The following is a 10,187-nucleotide window of genomic DNA, read 5'->3' on the forward strand; positions in this document are numbered from 1 at the left end:
TATATTTATGTGATGCGGAGTACGGCGTTTAAATCAAGAGTGTATGTCGCTGCGTACTCGATACTTACTCGATAGACGAGTATTCGAGATGTAATTCCCTGTCGTATAATTTCTCAAGGTCGCACTTGCGAGTAAGAAATTCGTTCGATTTTAGTCCCGAAATTTTTAAATATCTACATTATTAAAAAAAAATTAAGCAATTATTTTTATCCGCGACTTTTCGAATAAGCCATTTTTTTTTCACTTAATTTAATATTAAAATTTTTCGTTAATATTTAATATTCAATATTAAAATAATAGAACTTTTTACTCGCTTTTTTAACTTTGTTTCATATAAAAGTGAATGCAATAAATCGATGGGCGGAAAAAGAGAGGAGAAGACTTTGAGATTAATCGCTCGCCTTTTTCAAATAGATGAACACAGCTTATTCTTGTCTTTGTCAATGCGGAAAAAAGAGAGAGAAATGTATCTTCTTTTTCGAGGAATTGTACAGCAGCGGTGTAATGTTTTGCTGCCGCATCTCGATTGGAGCGGTACTCTCGAGCGACGAGAATCCCGCTCCAAGTTTAACGGGGGCCGCGTCGTAAAAGGAACGCCCTAAATCGAGGGGAATCGAGCACGCACAATCAGACGGTCGCTTATTTTCTGACACTTTACCCGCGCGCTAAGACTCCGGTAAAGTAAGAAACATACGTAGAACGTATTTACAACGAACGCTCGCTTAACAACACACTCGTCCCGGTCGCATTTTCGATCCGGCGCGATAACGCGCAAACGGGGATGGAGTCCCAGGCGCGTCCGCCCCTCTCCCGCTCCTTCCCCCGAACGATCGACCTTTACATTTAACCCTTTTCCGCGTGCGCCGAGCGTAATTAGAACAAAGTGAAAAAAAAAGAAGCCAAGAGTCGCGCCAAGTTCTAGAGTTGGCGTTGTAGATGAGGTCGACGGTCCCCGATAGGCGCGTTAAACGAGGACCGTAGATTAGTCTGAAGATGAGGATAATAAGATGAGGGCGAAGAGAGACGGTTAGATAGTTTCGTAGTCCGTGGAAGACGGAAAATTTCCTAAGGGTAGCCGCTTGTCCCGTTCGCGATAGAGTGATATCGGCCGGTTGGAAGGGGGTTAAATCTAAAGAGATACCATTACATATAAAAGTAAACGAATATATTATATATATATATCAATTTCGAGTACTGTGCATCAGAAGATGACGAGCCTCGCGCAAAGGAGGAGCTCACGGCTTGCATATCAGCGCTCCAACGCTCGACCGGAGCACCCCCCCACCGGAACTGACGCCGCAGAGTTCCCGGGGGATTGTACGATTCCGTACGTAATTGCGCGCCGTATCGAAAGAGTTACAATTGGGGGTAAACGACTGCGAATGTAAAGGTATTCGGCGGCCGTTCCGTTAACGCGACAGGCTTGCATTTTCCTGCAGTCATGAGGTCGTTTAATCCTGCCAGGTCGACGCGATGGGCAAATGACAATAGAGACAAACGCTTCTTAACAGGACTAAATTTGTTTACTGCGCTTGCTACGTAAAAAGGAAGAAAAAAATATATTACTCTGTCGCTGTGTAGGGGCATATCCGATTGACCGAAGGGGTGGAAGAAATTTACACTTGAAGAATATTCTTATAAATGTAATCCTCGGGAACCTGCTGCTGCAGTTAGGAGTTGTAAGGGGGAAAGGGGTGGCGCACGTAGATAGACATAGAAAAGACATACGATGTAAGATTAATCGCGCGTCTCTTTCCAATGGACGAATGGATGTACATAGCTTACTCTTTCTTTTTTGTTTTTGGTACGAAGAGGACCCCCTACAAGTAAGTTCGCGTACTCTCTCTCTCGCGCTAAGTGTCACGCTTATACCCATAGTGGATCTAATTAAATTGAAACGTATCGGTGGACGGAGAAAAAACGTAAACCGACGCGTCAATTGCGAAATAAATAAATAAATGCATCGCGTAAATTTACGATAGTCCCGGAACATCTCGCGGACATCTTCTGGTGAACAGGTTCTAAACGTGTACAAAATCAAATTGTAATTTGGTAGAGCCCGTAGTGATCCTGTAAACGGTACAGTATTCCAGGTAGAGAGGTATACATAGCAGCACTGTGTATGTAAGCACGAACTACATGTTATTTCACACAGATTAACACTGTGCGTACGCATAAACATACCAACACACCGAGAACTCGAGGTTGTAAAGATGAGCCATCTGTGTCGATAATTAATTGTAATCTTTTGAGAGCAAGCTATTGGATAATAACTGGTTCTAGATCTTACTAATTACATATCCCATCTATATGTATATATTTGCAATCGCATGAGAAATTTTATCGATTAATTGTCGATAATGTAATTATCATTAATTCTCATTAATAGTGTTATGATTATTTATAGCCCGCGGCCCGCGTTGCGAACCGAAGCAGGGGCCGAAATAAGTACATATGTTAAATGGACATTGCGTTTAAGGCGTTAGGTTAATGCTCGTTAGTTAGATATTTAGGTGGTTAAATGCAGCGTAGGTACATATCGTTAATATTGTTATTAATTAATGGTATTGCGAAAGGGTATTAATACCGGTGCGCTTTGATTTCTTTTGTACACACGAAGAAAGACTTCCCTTAGCTTATCCGACAGATCGATTCTGTCTCTCGCTGTCAGGATTTGTTCGTTTTGTATTTTTATGAATATTTCTAATTTTACGATTAATTAAAGCAAAAAAGACATTACTTCGCATTTGATCTGCAAAAAAATAGCAAGAGTTTGACAGATGAAAAAAAAGGTTTACATTAATTTAATTAATTTATGTGAGATTAAATTAGTCTGGTCTGTGATTAGACTAAAACAAAATTGAAATTAACAGAACGGCAGAATTCTTAAATTACATTCTTTATTTAATTAATTACATCGACACAATTGCATCATCTTTCTTCATAAAAATAGCGTGCAAAATCGTTTATACAGTCGTTTATATGACAGTCTTATAATACGTTGATTTTATTTCAATTAATTGTAATCTATAAAATTACATAAAGCCACATAAATTTTATTTTAATTAATGCAAATCTATAAATTGTAAGATTTCCGTTTCGAACCGAATAGTCTTCGGTCGCGCGACGGATCGTACAAAACAAGTCAAAGCGCAGTGTAGCCTTTCTAGCGATCCCCAACGAACCCAAGTATTACCGGTGACATATACCTGCTCCTACATATCAGGTTCTAGACACCCCGAGCACTACCATGCGCCATATCAATGTTTCTAAATGTCCCCCCCCCCCCTCTCTCGGTGTGTCCCCTCCTCGTCCCCCTTCCTGCCCTTCGACGTTCCAAGTGAAAATTAGAGGCACGCCGACTATCGATCACCTTCTGTTCCTTACTCCCTATTCCATCCTCTCCCCTCGCACCCCTTTTATCCCGTACCCCCCTTTTTACCTGTTTCCGCCCAATTTTTCCCCACCTCGTTATTGTACATCGGAGCCGAAAGGGTCTCTAAGCTCTGTCTTCCCATCGCTGCGTGAAAAAAAGACAAATTAGATGTAATAAGATTTGTTGACTGTGTACACATGTATACACATTATTATAACGCATCGATCATGTGCATCACCAGCATACATATACCCACCCACTCGCACACGACACCATTTCACACTACGACGGGGAACACGAGACGACAGCCGCTGCGTCAGGATGGTCCACGCTGGATCGCCAATGCCGAGATCGCAAATCACGTCCGTTAGATCGTTCGCTCGATCGCGCGCGCGTCACTCCACGGCTTGTCTGGTCATTTAGCGAAGAACTTTTTTATCGCAAAGACAAAATTATTTGCTCGGGTCCCTGACGTTTTAATTGATTTTAGTAGATCACAGATCGCGTCCAAGACAATCGATGTTTTATTTGAAAAAGTATATCTTCTTTTTGCATTGTCCAGATTGTGACATATCGCTCCAGATATGAGCGATATTTCGTCGAACAATAGAACCAATTTTTCGTCAAATTCTTTTAACGTGATAAGCTTTTAAAATTTTAACGCGTTTCATTTGAACGATAAATGATCAAGTCATCCCGTGCAATTGCTACGCAAGGCAGGTTTTAATTTACGAAATCACTAGTGAAATTAAAATTATTTTGATACTATGTTACGTGTGTGTGTTATCAGTTTTATAACGTGTCGAAATGGTCAGCAAAACTGTCTACATGATCAAGCAGTTCGCATAAAAAACCAAAGCCTGCCACTGTGATTACCAATTGAATTTTAAATTTTGCAGCCAACTCTTTTATTCATTTGCGCTGTTGATTGGTACAGTTATTATTGCATCCAGTGAAGCCACAGAAATTAATATACGGATGCGGGAGACTTAGATGAAATAAGTTTGCGAACTCCCGGTCCCGGAAAGCTTGCGTTTAAATTAATTAAGTCCGACTTGTAAGCCGAGCCAGGTGGAAATTCGCGACGTGTTACGGGTTCTTCAATCGGATTCGATTTGATTGCTCATTCAAGGAACGTCCCCGTCGTCACGCGCGGCGTTCCGTGTGCGGGCCATAATTTCGAGCCTGGCCACGTGTCAATCGAGCATTGACCGTCCATAATAGCCTGTCGTGCCGCAGCGCGCCGTAGATATCGTAAGCCACGTCGTGGAAAACGATCTATTCACACCAAGAGACACATACACATACGCGCGCTCGACGGAGAGGTACAATAACGTGCAATAATGGTGCCTGATGAGCATGCTCTTATCGCGTATTTGAACTTCTTTCACTTCTCAAGAGGGGGTGTTTCTCGCCATATAAAAAGTATTGTGACAAACTGGGCTGGAATTTTTTCGCCTTCAGCCCTTTCTTTCACCGGTTGCTGAGTACGTACGCAACTTGGTGAATTTTTCGGTGAAAGATGCTGTTTGAATCCTTTGTATATATCAGTTCACTGGTGTTCAATATGCCAGAGAAAATCTAATAATATATTTAAAAAATAGAAGTTACTTCAGATCTCGGATTGTGATTGATGCAAATGTCGACCACCGACAAAAGAAAAGCAAGCTAAAAGGAGAAAAGTTCCAAAGTATGGCGGAGCATCCCGCATCGGGCAACATATCTCGGCACAAGCTTGTATAACGCAGATCAACGACACGTACATACATACACTCACACACGCATACGGACACGCTCCAAAAATGTGGTTGCTCCTAAAAACGAAAACAAAAAAAATAACGATGTAATGTGTATATTAATACTTGTATGTCGTACGCTCTAATGTTGTTTGAAGAGTTATTTGCGAGTCAATTATCTGTGCCTAGCAGCCCTGTGCACCCTATCAAATGTACCACCGTTCAGATGAAAAAGAAATGCCGAAACGAAAGAGAGAATTAAGCGAAAGCGAGAGAGGAGAATGAAAAAAAAAAAAAGTAAAAGACGTAATTCAGGCAACCCGGAAAAGAGGAAGGATAATAAGAACATAAAAAAAAAAATACAGAAAAGAGACATGTATAGTATCGAGCAGAACACGACACGACACGTGTGTTTCTCACAAATTGCACCCTGTATACATAGTTCGCACAATGATCTGTTCCTATTTTGGAATCAGTTTTTTCGAATTTGCCAAGAATGTATATCTACAGATTCTATATGAGAATATATATAGAAAAAAAAAAACTGGACATGAAATATAAAGTATTGAAATCTAGTTCTGGAATTGTTAACCCTTTCGACCAAGCGTGATTCTTTTCCGGGGGAGGGCGGAAACGCGCGTCGCACCCCGTCGCACCCCCGGAAATCGATCCCCCTTTTAAACCAGGCAGCCTAATAGAAGATTTTGATTCTTTCACGCGATCGGACAACGTGGATGTGCGATCTCTGCTCATGTTTTATGCATTGAGAAATAGAAATAGCTCCATTAGAGAGAATGGTTGTTACTTTTGTGGGAGAGAGAGAGAGAGAGAGAGAGAGAGAGGGAGAGAATGAAAGCGGAAATTGCGTGAAATACGCACGTGAGGGTGACAAACGCCTGGCTAGAATTCGATAGAGGAACGAATCGGGTTGAAATTAATCATCATCTTGAAGGTTTAGGTGTATTCGAAACCATCAACATACCCACGTACACCACACGCGCGTTATGTTTTTTATTACTTTTAATTAATATAATATCTTCTCGAAATATATTTTAAAATAAACGAAGCTGTTTATAGATGTTTATTTAAAAAAAATATATGTAAGATACTAAATCTTTATTTATTTAAGTTTTAGCATAAAACTTCGAAATCTGTTGGTATTAGCATTCCTTCATTTTTAATAAAAAATTAATATCCCATTAAGTTTTTTTTTTCGATGACTTCAATTAAGTTACTTTCAATTTTAATCCGATTTATACCCTCTGCTCTTTTACGAGAAAGCACAACTCTCACCTTCACGTGGCGAATGCACATCTCGAGAAAGTAAACCAAAAAAAAAATGGCCGAACGATTCAGCGGAATTAATATTAAAAGTGTAGGCGGCAAAAGGGTACGTCGACGCGAAAGAAAAAACGCGTGGCGAGCATCGCGCTTCCTTTCCGGCGCTCATCGCCGGCGGGGAAGGTAAAGGAAGCTGAGAGGAAGGATAAACGACCGAACGACATTCAAAATCGCATGTACACGAGCTTTGCGAACTCAGAACTCTGCTCGCAAACAAAAATTATATAGTTATAGATATATACACATATTATACCGTCACACACTGAACACAACAGCACAGCCACTACCACTACCACTACCACTACCACGACCCACGCACATCCATATATATGATATACATAATATACATATATTTATACATATACATCTATATATTATATAAACTTATATTACATCTCTACGAATACGAGAGGCAACTCTTCTCACCCACTCTTATGTAACTATCACACCGGTATACACGCTGTAGGAAGTTATATACGGGACGCCTGTATGTGTGTCTAGAAACTATCATCTGCTTCACAAATTTTCTCTGTTCGCGGGGAACGCACACTGACGATCACGCCGCTTCTCGTCGTATCTCGCGGATTTGTATCATCCACCCGCGTAATTGTCGCGCCGTTTTGTCCCATCGACGGGGCCGATGCGCTTTCATCCTCTGATAATGTGCAACTTGTGCAAATTTCGGAACAATAATTTGCGAGCTTGTCGAGCCGCGACATAATTGTTTGACGACAAAGCCGTTTGTCAATTTGTTTGTCGGTACGATTCGGCGGGACAATTAATTCCTTTAAACTTCGCGTTGAAACGTGACAGCAGCGCTAAACGTGCGCGAAAAACACGCGTTGAAGTCTTTAGATGCACTTAAAATTTCGACACACCTGTTCGTGTGCTTAACGGGTTTTTTTTATTATTAATTAAATTTCTATCAGATCGGACATGATTTGCAGTAAGCGCAATGCAGGATGAAAGACGAATTTTCTTCGGGTAGTTTCTGAAACGTTGCATGGAAATCGCAACGGATATGCATTCTCGAGCGGTCGACAGAGGCGAAGCAGCGAGCGTGAATCGGTAACATTAATCCCAGAAGTACCAAGCTTTCTTTTTTCTCATATCACGTTGCGTATATATACAAAGTGTTCTTTTTTTTCCTTTACTCTTGATAGTGATTGTTATGAAGCAGGATTTATTTTTTCTGAAAGCATCGAGGTTCTGCAGAAATTGATATCGAAGCAATATCGATTAAGTTACGACGAAACTTTTCCTCATAGTTCTCGCACGTACTTGGTACTTCTAGGATTGAAGGCGACAGATTTACAGGGGATAGGTCACAGTTAGGGAAAAGGAAATATAAGAGGGAGGAAAGAGTAGTAAAAAAAAAAAAACGATATACACACTCATCGAGCGCCGCTAGTAAAAGACATGGTAGGCTATTATTATCGCTAAATAGTCGCTAGCCGATAGTGATGTAGTTTATTCTTTAGAGTTATTTTAAGTTCTTAATTATATACGAGAAAAAAGAAAGAAGTGGTTACTATAAACCGACTACTACTATCGTATCACATTACACACTGTAACACGTCGATTATAATGACAAGAATATTTACCTGTGCATATTGACATATTATGGAGTCACATCATTAAAACATATACTACTCAATATATATATATCCAGCGTCAGCGACTCGATTCATTGACACCCACACCATATACCATGGCATAATATCGATAACTCGGAAACAGAACAATCAATCTTAAGGACTTTAACTGATTTCTTCTTATTTTTAATTTAATTTTATTATTTTGCAACTACACAACATAAATAGCTCGTTGGCGGAAAGTAATTTTGATGCAATCAATTTTTAATAACAGATTATGAAAAATGTAGAAGAAAAGATATAGGAGATGCACCACACTTTACTTAATTTTTTTACGAACTACGTTATATACATGGCGTCCAAGAATCTATCGCACTTTCTTTCATCTACCGAGTCAATTTAATCAATTTGAAAGACATTTTATATATATAATTGACACTTTTCTCTTTATGCTCCAGTTCTTTAATACCGAACATTTCTGCGATCAAGAATCTTTTCTCATCGAGAATTTTTTAATATTGATTCGGCACTAAATATTTTTAAATTTGACGCCAATAATTTGCTAGAGCAAGTTCTACTTGAAGTTTAAATTTTTAATAATGGTTGAGCTAATTCCGAGATATTAGTAGAGCAGGTGAACAGGTTTTTGGCGGGTGAATCGCATTAAAATTCAAAGACTCTTACTGGCTTAATATACCTTGACTTATTCCACTCACTCCGCCAAGCAATTCACTCTCCCACGCTTCTACTATAGATACATGTACATATATACATATATAAATTTTTTTTTTCAATGTGTGTCCTTAATCTTAATTTGACTCACCCTCCAATAACATTCACCTGCCCTAATTATACTATATATACTACTTACTCAGAAATACATTTTCCAGCGAGATTGTGCAATTGCGATTGTTGCAAAAAACAGTGATCGTTCGCCAGGAAGGTCGACAACGGAGGTACAAAATATACCGGGTTTTATACAATTACACCTTGTTTATTTAACAAAATAATTTCAATATTTTACCGTATACTTCAACAATTAAACGCTCTCACACTTCGTATTTAGGAAAAACGAGTGCATGCTTTGCATTTTTATTTCTCTTGCGTTTTGTTTGATACCGATTTAACTCTGTTATATAAGACTCTTATACTTTATAAGTAACGTTATCCAGTTTAATGAGATTTAATCGCAAATTAATTGCTATACGCATACTTTTTCTTTCTGATACTTTCTTTCATACTTTTTCTACGAATCGAGGTCGTCTTCCGAGAATTTTTCTTGCGATTCACGTGGCTAAGCTAAAGTTACACTTTACTCGTTATACTTTTCCGTTGCAATTATAATAACGACGTTCGACACAAAAATGACTTCTTTTTAGTTTTATTACATCTCTTGCGATGTCTTTTTCCTCCTCGTTATCTATAATACGTTTGTCCATTATCTCAATAGGATATTCTCTTTCTCTTCGCAAGAAAACAATTTTCGCGTTTTTAATACACGTCCCACGAATAAATCACGTAATACGAAACATAAATCGATTACCAAGCGCGCATATAAGTACATTCCTGCTCGATGCACTCGAGAGATACAAATCTTCGCGTCATATCCGACCCGTCGGGGACGGCCAATTTTTCTCTCTCTTTTATTTTTGCGTTTCTGGCGACCGTGGCGAATTAATTCGATCGCACGGCGCGTAAAATAATGCGGGAGAAACCGCGCAATTAAACCTCAGCGACGGATACCCTATAGATCTATACCCTCGGCCTCTCCGCAAGGATGCATAAAGTCGGCGCGAAAGTTTATGCAACATGGTCGCGATAAATTGCGGCCGATAAGGCGCGCGTATATCACCGCATAGCGGAGCAAACACACACGCGTCCCGGCCTCCGGCCTCCGCAATTTTCACGAACGGACGAACGAACTGCCGACGTAATTGCCACAAATTCGTGCGCGCGCGTTATCGTGCATGCACTTGTGCGGTGCATCCTCGCGCGGCGCGTATGTACATACACGCGTGCCGCGAATCGGATCGCCTCGAATTTCGCGAATTTTGCACGGTATATCCAGAGCAGAGAGAGAGAGAGAGAGAGAGAGGCACGAATGTCGGGCATAACTGCAATCGCGGCGCGTTCGCGCCG

This window comes from Temnothorax curvispinosus, unplaced genomic scaffold (assembly GCF_003070985.1).
Source record: "Temnothorax curvispinosus isolate PA1 unplaced genomic scaffold, ASM307098v1 QBEX01013138.1, whole genome shotgun sequence".
NCBI lineage: Eukaryota > Metazoa > Arthropoda > Insecta > Hymenoptera > Formicidae > Temnothorax > Temnothorax curvispinosus.